We start from the raw sequence: 8610 nt of genomic DNA, 5'->3' as shown, positions 1-8610 counted from the left end.
GTAATTTCTATGCCTTTCATGATTCTGTAAATGGCTATCAAATCTCCTCTCTCTCTTCTTTGCTCTAGTGTCTGTAGTTTAAGTTTTTGTAGTCTCTCTTCATATGATAGTTTTGAGAGTGTTGGTGCCAGTTTTGTAATTGCTCTTTGTATTCTTTCAAGTTTTTTTATACATTTTTTTGTACTTGGTGACCATATCGTTGCTGCATATTCTAATCTTGGTCTTATCAGGGTGATTAGGATTTTCCTCACCATTTCTTCATCCAGGTATGTAAATGCCACTTTGATTGTTCTTATTAAATTATAAGTTTCTCCAATAATCTTATTTATATGTTTCTCAGGTGACATATTATTCATAACAATGACTCCCAGGTCCCTCTCATTTTCTACTCTTTTTATTCCTTCTTCTCCCAAATTATATGATCCTGTTATTCTGTTTTTGCTTTTTCCAAATTCCATTATACTACACTTTTTTGTATTGAACTCCATCTCCCACTTCCTACTCCATTCTTGTACTTTATTTAGATCTCTCTGTAGTGATTCACAATCTTCTTCAGTTTTCACTCTTTTCAGTAATTTTGCATCATCTGCAAAGAAGCTCATATAGCTTTCAATTCCTTCATCCATATCATTAATATATATAGCAAACATTATTGGGGCCAGAACTGTTCCCTGCGGGACACCGCTTATTACTTCATTCCATTTTGAGTGCTGATCTCTTATCACTACTCTCATTTTTCTTTCTTGCAAAAAGTCTTCCATCCAATTTAGCAATTTACCTTGTATTCCTCCTTCATATTCTAATTTCTTAAGCAACTTCTTATGTGGTACTTTGTCAAAAGCTTTTTTTAGGTCTAGAAATGCACAATCAGCCCATCCATCTCTTTCTTGTATTATATCTATTAGCCTTGAATAGAAACATATTAAATTGGTGACGCATGATCGTCCTTGTCTGAATCCAAATTGCCTTGGATTTAGTACGTTGTTTTTTTCCAAGTATTTTACCCATCTACTTTTGATAATTCTTTCACATATTTTTGCTATTGTACTTGTTAGAGAGACTGGTCTATAGTTGGTAGGTTCTTCTTTATTTCCTCCTTTATATATAGGTACTATATTTGCTTTTTTCCAATCTTCTGGAACTTTTCCTTCTTTTAAGGAACTGCTTATTATGCTATGTATTTTGTCTGCCAGTTCATTCCTGCATTCTTTCAGAATCCAGTTTGCTATTTCATCTGGCCCATGCGATTTTCTGACATCAAAATTACCCAAGTGTGTCAATATTTCATTCTTTGTTACTTCTATTTCTTCCATAGGGGGGACTTTTTCCTTCCACTCAATCTCTTCAGGTTGTATATTTTCCCTTGTAAACACTGATTTAAAATGTTTGTTCATAATTTCTGCCATTTCCATTTCCTCAGTGTATTCAACTCCTCCTTGTCTTAATTTCTCTAAGTCTTGTTTGTTTTTCAGTTTATTGTTTACAAATCTGTAGAATAGTTTTGGTTGATCTTTACACTTTTCTATAACATCTTTTTCATATTTTCTTTTTTTCTCTCTGCACTTTTGTACATATTCATTTCTATAACCAGTATATATTTTCCATTTTTCAGGTCTTCTGTGTTTTTTCCATCTGTTCCAGGCTTTGTCTCTTTTGTCCTTTAACTCCCTACAACTTTTGTTGTACCAGCATTTTACATATTCTTTTTCTTGTTTTTGTCTTGGGACATACTTTTCCACTCCTTTTTTGTAAATTTTTGTCAAAATATTCCATTTCTCTTCCACTGTTGTTTCTTCTTTGTATATTTCTTCCCAGTTTTCTTGTTGGAAGAATTCTCTTATTTTATCAAAGTTTGTTTTTTCATACATCATTCTTCCTTTTCTATATTGTTCATTTCTTTTCATATATTTTTCTTCATTAAGTTCCAGTTCAATCAATATGTGGTCACTTTTACCTATTGGTGTTTTATATTCAATCTTGTCCACTATTCTAGGTTCAGATGTAATTATTAAGTCTAGCCTCGATGGTTCTTCTTCATTTCTATACCTAGTGTTCTCTTGTATCCATTGTGTCATTGAATGGTCAGTAATCATCTCAAGTAGAGCATTTCCCCATGAGTCATCACCACTCTTTACTGTCATTTCTTCCCAGCAGATTTCTTTGCAATTAAAGTCGCCCATCATAACTATTCTTCCTCCGTCTTCCATTATTTTAGTTAATGCTATCTTTGTGTCCTCTAACATAGTTTTATGTTCACTCTCCTCCCATGAGGCTGTTTTCGGAGGCACATAATTGATCACAAATTTTCTGCTCTTCTTATCTCGGTCTTCCACTTCTATCATAATCATCTCTACTGTATTCTTTCCATATATGACACCTTTCACTATTATATCCTTCTTAGTCAGGAACATAACTCCACCCCCTTGTTTTTTCTCTCTGTTTCTAATCCAATAATTGTATGTATCATGTCCTACACTGTTGGGTGGTAGTGGGCCTTTTAATTTTGTTTCTACAATTCCCATTATGTCCGGTTCTTTTTCTTTCAAATAATCATTCAGTTCATTCAATCCTGTTATCAATCCATCTATATTTGTGTAAGACACTCTTAGTTTTCTGCCACTTCCATTGTATTCTCTGTTTCCCTTATGTTTTTCTTTAGTATGTCGAACTGCTTTATTTTCATGTTCACTACTCTCCAATAGAATCTCTCTTTCTCTGACTCCGTTCTTTCCTCGTTTTTTGCCTTAGCTTCAATTCTTTTCTGCTTTTCTGCCTCTCTTTCCTCCTTATTCATTTCTCTTTTTATCCATACCTTTTTATATTGATCATTTGTTGCTAGTTTCCCTGTCTTGGATAGAATTTTCTCTGCTGTTGTTTGTGACCTGAATTTAATCTTAATTGGTCTGGTCTTATCTGTACTATATTTTCCGAGTCTGAATTTTTCCTCAATTTCCTTTATAATTTCTGGTTCATCTTCCTGGACTAATTTTAGTAAACTGCTCACTCTTTCATTTTCCTCCTTGATTCTTGCAGTTCTATCTGGGTTATGTTTCTCTTCCATTCCTAATATAATTATACATTTCTTTTTGTCAGCTAATTCTCTTACTATATTCTCCTTCTGTCTCATCACTTTAATAACTGAGTCTTCATTATGTTCTTTCAATTGCTGTTTGACTATGTCAGTGAATGAAACCTTATTCCCTTCTTGAGTTATTCTCCAATTTTTAGCTTCTGTAGCTAGTTTCTCTCTGTTTTCATTACTATTCTTCTTCAATTTCTCATTCTCCTCCTTTACATTTCCTAACTGTCTTTTTAGGTCCTCTATTTCTTCAGTTAAGTTTCTGTTAGCCTTCTCTAGTTGTTCCAACCTTTCAATTCTTTTAAAAATGGAGTCTACGTTACCTAACTTACGCTCCAAGTCCTCGATCACCTTATCAACTCTCTCCTCCAGTCTTATCAGTCGGGGGGGGGGGTTGTGTCCCCCCCACCCTCTTTAAATCCCTGGAACATACTCTCGTCACTTTCTTCTGTATTGCTCCTCTCTATACTTCTAATCTTTACATTTTTATTAGACATTTGATCTTCGCTAAGTCTTTTGTTTACCTTCCGCTTGTCTGGCTGGTCAAAGTCTACTCCCTCCTCATTTCCTTCCATTTCCCTCAGTAATCCCTCCCCTTTTCCTCTTTCCCTACGTTCCCACTACTCCACGAGCAATTTCCCCCCCACCCTGCAAAAACACTAGGCACTTCTCTTTGCGTTGGGATCCACAGACTTCACTTTTCTTCAGAACGTCTTCTAAGCCGTCCATTCGTTGAAGTGTGTGTGTGTGTGTGTGTGTGTGTGTGTGTGTGTGTGTGTGTGTGTGTGTGTGTGTGTGTGTGTGTGTGTGTCTTCACCTCGGATCTGCTACAGTCTCTGTCGAGACAGCCAGACACCACCCTACGGCAGTGAGCTCAGAGCTCATTATTTGCCGATCTCTGGGTAGGTCTGAGACCACTCACACACCACACACCGGGACAGCAAGGTCACAACTCCTTGACTAACGTCCCGTACCTACTCACTGCTAGGTGAACAGGGGTTACACGTGAAAGGAGACAGACCCAACTTATCTCCGCCCGGCTGGGGAATCGAACCCCGGTTCTCTGGCTTGTGAAGCCAGTGCTTTACCAATCCGCCACCGAGCCGCGCGCGCGCGCGCGTGTGTGTGTGTTTACCTATTTGTATTTTGCGGGAAGGGGAGCTATGCTTGTGGTGTCCCGCCTTTATCTCGCAGTGTCTAGTTTCCTTTTAAACTCATGAATGGTTTTTGCGCATACTATTTCATTATCCAGTTTGTTCCAAGTGTCCAAAACTCTATGTGGAAAACTGTTTTTCTTCAGTTCTCTTCTATAGCTATGTTTTTTTTTTTTTTTCTTTCCATGTCCTCTTGTGTTTCTCTTGTCCAAGTTAAGTAAGTCCTCTCTATCAAGTATCTCTGTGCCTTTCATGATTCTGTAGATGGTCAATAGGTCACCTCTCTCTCTTCTTTGCTCCTGTGTCGGTAACTCCAGTTTAGCCAATCTCTTCTCGTATGATGGGTTTGCAAGTGCAGGTGCCATTTTTGTAGCTGCTCTTTGGATTCTTTCTATTTTCTTTATATTCTTTTTGGTACTGGGGAACCACAATGTCGCCGCATACTCTAGTCTAGGCCTTATCAATGTAACCAATATTTTTTTATCATGTCTTCATGCAAGTATGCAAATGCCACTTTTATTGATCTTAGCAAGTTGTGTGTGTGTGTGTGTGTGTGTGTGTGTGTGTGTGTGTGTGTGTGTGTGTGTGTGTGTGTGTGTGTGTGTGTGTGTGTGTGTGTGTGTGTGTATTAACATGCAGCCAATACCCCGTCTGAAGTATTGGCTGCATGTTATTGTGATAAAGCAGCATGCAGTTGATACTTTAGGTCTATGTGGGGCCTATGGACCAGAGCCACACATCATGCCTTGTACCATGTCTCTGAATATTCATATTTTTTTTTTTTTCGCTTAATCCTGTGGTTGGGGGAAAAGAATTCTGCCAAGTCTTCCCAATTGAGTCGTACGAGGCGACAAAACAACGGGACGGGGAAAGGACTAGGAATCTTGCTACCTGGAGCCCCAAAGGGGACATTCCTGAAAAAAGTAAAGGCATAAGAGGGTCTAGGAGTTTTCCAACTAGTACCCTAAGGTTTGAGTCTTTCAATGTGTGTGGATGTGGTACAGATGAGAATAAAAGGGAAGAGATAGGTAGAATGTTTGTGAGAAGAAAGATGGATGTGTTGGCATTGAGTGAAACTAAATTGAAAGGGAGGGGCGAGTGTGAGTTTGGAAGGTTCTCTGGAGTGAAGAGAGGACGAGGGAGAGAAGGGGTGGCTATACTAGTAAGTAAAGAGATAGGTAAGCGTGGAGTGGAGTGGAAGGTTTCTTCAAGGTTAATGTGGATGAAGGTGAAGCTGGGAAGGGAGATATGGGTTTTTGTAAGTGCATATGGGCCTGGTAGTGAGAAGAGTATAGAGGAAGGGGAGGCTTTTTGGATGGACTTAAATGAATGCATAGAGGGATTAGGGAGAAATGTCAATGTACCTGTATTTGGAGACCTTAATGCTAGGGTAGGAAATGAACCAATAGACGGAGTGATTGGGAAGTATGGAGTTCCAGGAAAAAATTGTAGTGGAGAGTTGATGGTGGAGATGTGTCTCGAAAGAGAGTTGATGATAGCAAATACAGTGTTTAGGAAGAAAGTCAAGCATAGGTACACATGGGAGAGGGTGGTGGATGGAAGGGTGGCAGATAGAGCGTTAATGGACTATATAGTGGTAACCAGGAGTATAGTAGGAAGAGTTAAGGATATACATGTTCTAAAGGAAGAGAGTGGGGGAATATTATATTTTTGGTGGAAGGTAAGTTGAGAGTGGATGATAGATGGAGAAAGAGGAAAAGGGTAGAAGATAGGGAGGTACTTAGAGTGAATTGCTTAAATTAGAAAGAAAAGGAGTACAAAAAGAAGCTGAGAGAGGAGTGGGAGAGAGTGAAGTATAGAGTAGAACTAGGAGTGGAGGAGGAATGGGGATGGTTCAAGTTGGGAGTAATAAGGTGTGCAAAGATGGTGTGTGGAACAAGGACAGGAGGAAATAGAAGAAAGGGCAGTGAGTGATGGGATGTAGTAACTCACCAACGCACTAGACTGGATTGTTGTGAATGTGAACATATTATCGTATCATATCACCTTTCAACTTACTTCTGTCTGGTGGATTTAAAATTTTTCTGTGACTTCAGGTCTGATCATCATGGCTTCGTACTTGTCTTCCAAGAAACTGAAGATTCTAGGACAAAGGTTTATTTTTCAAATTAGTGTAATGTACAATCTGAGTATGGACTTTGATCCAACTTGTATATTTGGCTGGGTGAATGGGGTACTATGTGCAAGGACCAAGCAATGAGCACACACAACTTCTAGATAGTGACATTGTTTTCTAGTGTGGTTAAGTAGACACCTAGGTATGGTTAGTATGTCTCTACTTTATATCTTAGTAAGTTTTAGTTGATTGAAGGTCACTATCATTTTGGAAGTACGGTGTATTATTTATTGTATCCATTAAGGTCTCCTTAACCCAATATATTATTTTTACTTTTCTATTTTCTTACAATCACTTCAGTTGTTTCCTCTGTGTGGTAGTGGTGTGGTACTGACTAGTTCCACATTGGTGAATGTTTTATATGAAGTTTGGGTTGGTGTGTCTACTAAGGTTGTCTTTGACTTCGTCATAATGAGCTCTCGATTTAGTTCTATTGTTAAAGTATCCCCTTGGGGCCAGTTACCATTGTGAATTCATGTATTTTTCATGGAGGATTTCTTTGTTAAATTATTTAAGGACCATGAATCTTGTGTTCAGTGCAAGTGATTTTGTTTATTGTCATGTCATCTCAAGTCACAATTTCCATGAACCCATCAACAATAACTGGGAAGTACCAGTATATCCTTCCTTGTGTTTACTCAGGCACAGTGACAGATATTAACTGTATCACTATGTTTACTATTAGATTTGAACAATATTGTAGGTTTTGTAATAAAACTTTCACTTATCAGCAAGATTTATTCTTAGGAATTTTTTATTTCCACATTCTTGAGAAATTAAATCTATAAAACAAGTAAACAAAACTGTTTCGAGCTTCATACTGTGAATTGTGGATGTAATATGGTCCACTATGTATAAATGGTGTAAAATGAGGGTGCATGGACTAAAGGTAAAAGTATTTGAGGCAGCAAAGTTTTATGGATATAAATTGTGAGAGATTGGGCAGTAAATATCATTAAATGTTTGTGGTGGTGTTTAGGTAGGAGAGTGTAATATAGCTGTGGATGTCTAATATATGGATGGTATAACAAGTTAAATGGTGTCCTAGTGCAGGATTTCCCAAATTTTTCCCTTTTAGTATTACGAAACCTACCATGACCACCACCTTTATAATGAGAAGGATGTAAAGTACTACCTCTCATCAACGGACTAAAAGGGGGGTAACGGTGTCCATTGATGTGAATAATCCATTGATTTGGAGTGGTTTTTGGGTGGCATAGTGATTGCACAGCACTAAACAACAGCACCAAAAACACCGAAAACACAGCAAAAACACCGTAAATACAGCTAATTAACGTCCGTTAATGAGAGGTCAATCTCTATTTGAATTTCTATACAAGCAAATTGATATGTAGGTCTGTGTGGCTGAATGTACATACAGTTGGACCCTCCATGACCCTTTTCAGGGTCATAACCCACCATTTGGAAACCCCTGGCCTCGTGCTTCTGGATGTTACTGTTCTAATAGCAGGATCACAGGAGCGTTCATGCAGAATGGCGAGTTTGTCAAGGTGCACTGGGCAGAGTCTAGGAGGGATAAAATGAATTACAATTAAAAAAATATGCCAGCAGGTGATCTTTAGGCCCATAACAATGGGGTACTATGTGCAAGGACCAAGCAATGAGCACACACAACTTCTAGATAGTGACATTGTTTTCTAGTGTGGTTAAGTAGACACCTAGGTATGGTTAGTATGTCTCTACTTTATATCTTAGTAAGTTTTAGTTGATTGAAGGTCACTATCATTTTGGAAGTACGGTGTATTATTTATTGTATCCATTAAGGTCTCCTTAACCCAATATATTATTTTTACTTTTCTATTTTCTTACAATCACTTCAGTTGTTTCCTCTGTGTGGTAGTGGTGTGGTACTGACTAGTTCCACATTGGTGAATGTTTTATATGAAGTTTGGGTTGGTGTGTCTACTAAGGTTGTCTTTGACTTCGTCATAATGAACTCTCGATTTAGTTCTATTGTTAAAGTATCCCCTTGGGGCCAGTTACCATTGTGAATTCATGTATTTTTCATGGAGGATTTCTTTGTTAAATTATTTAAGGACCATGAATCTTGTGTTCAGTGCAAGTGATTTTGTTTATTGTCATGTCATCTCAAGTCACAATTTCCATGAACCCATCAACAATAACTGGGAAGTACCAGTATATCCTTCCTTGTGTTTACTCAGGCAGAGTGACAGATATATACTGTATCACTATGTTTACTATTAGATTTGAACAATATT

This window comes from Oratosquilla oratoria, chromosome 12, assembly GCF_046742065.1.
Source record: "Oratosquilla oratoria isolate Oo_2021 chromosome 12, ASM4674206v1, whole genome shotgun sequence".
Lineage (NCBI taxonomy): Eukaryota > Metazoa > Arthropoda > Malacostraca > Stomatopoda > Squillidae > Oratosquilla > Oratosquilla oratoria.
The sequence above is the reverse complement of the archived record's forward strand: the minus strand, read 5'-3'. Positions refer to the sequence as shown.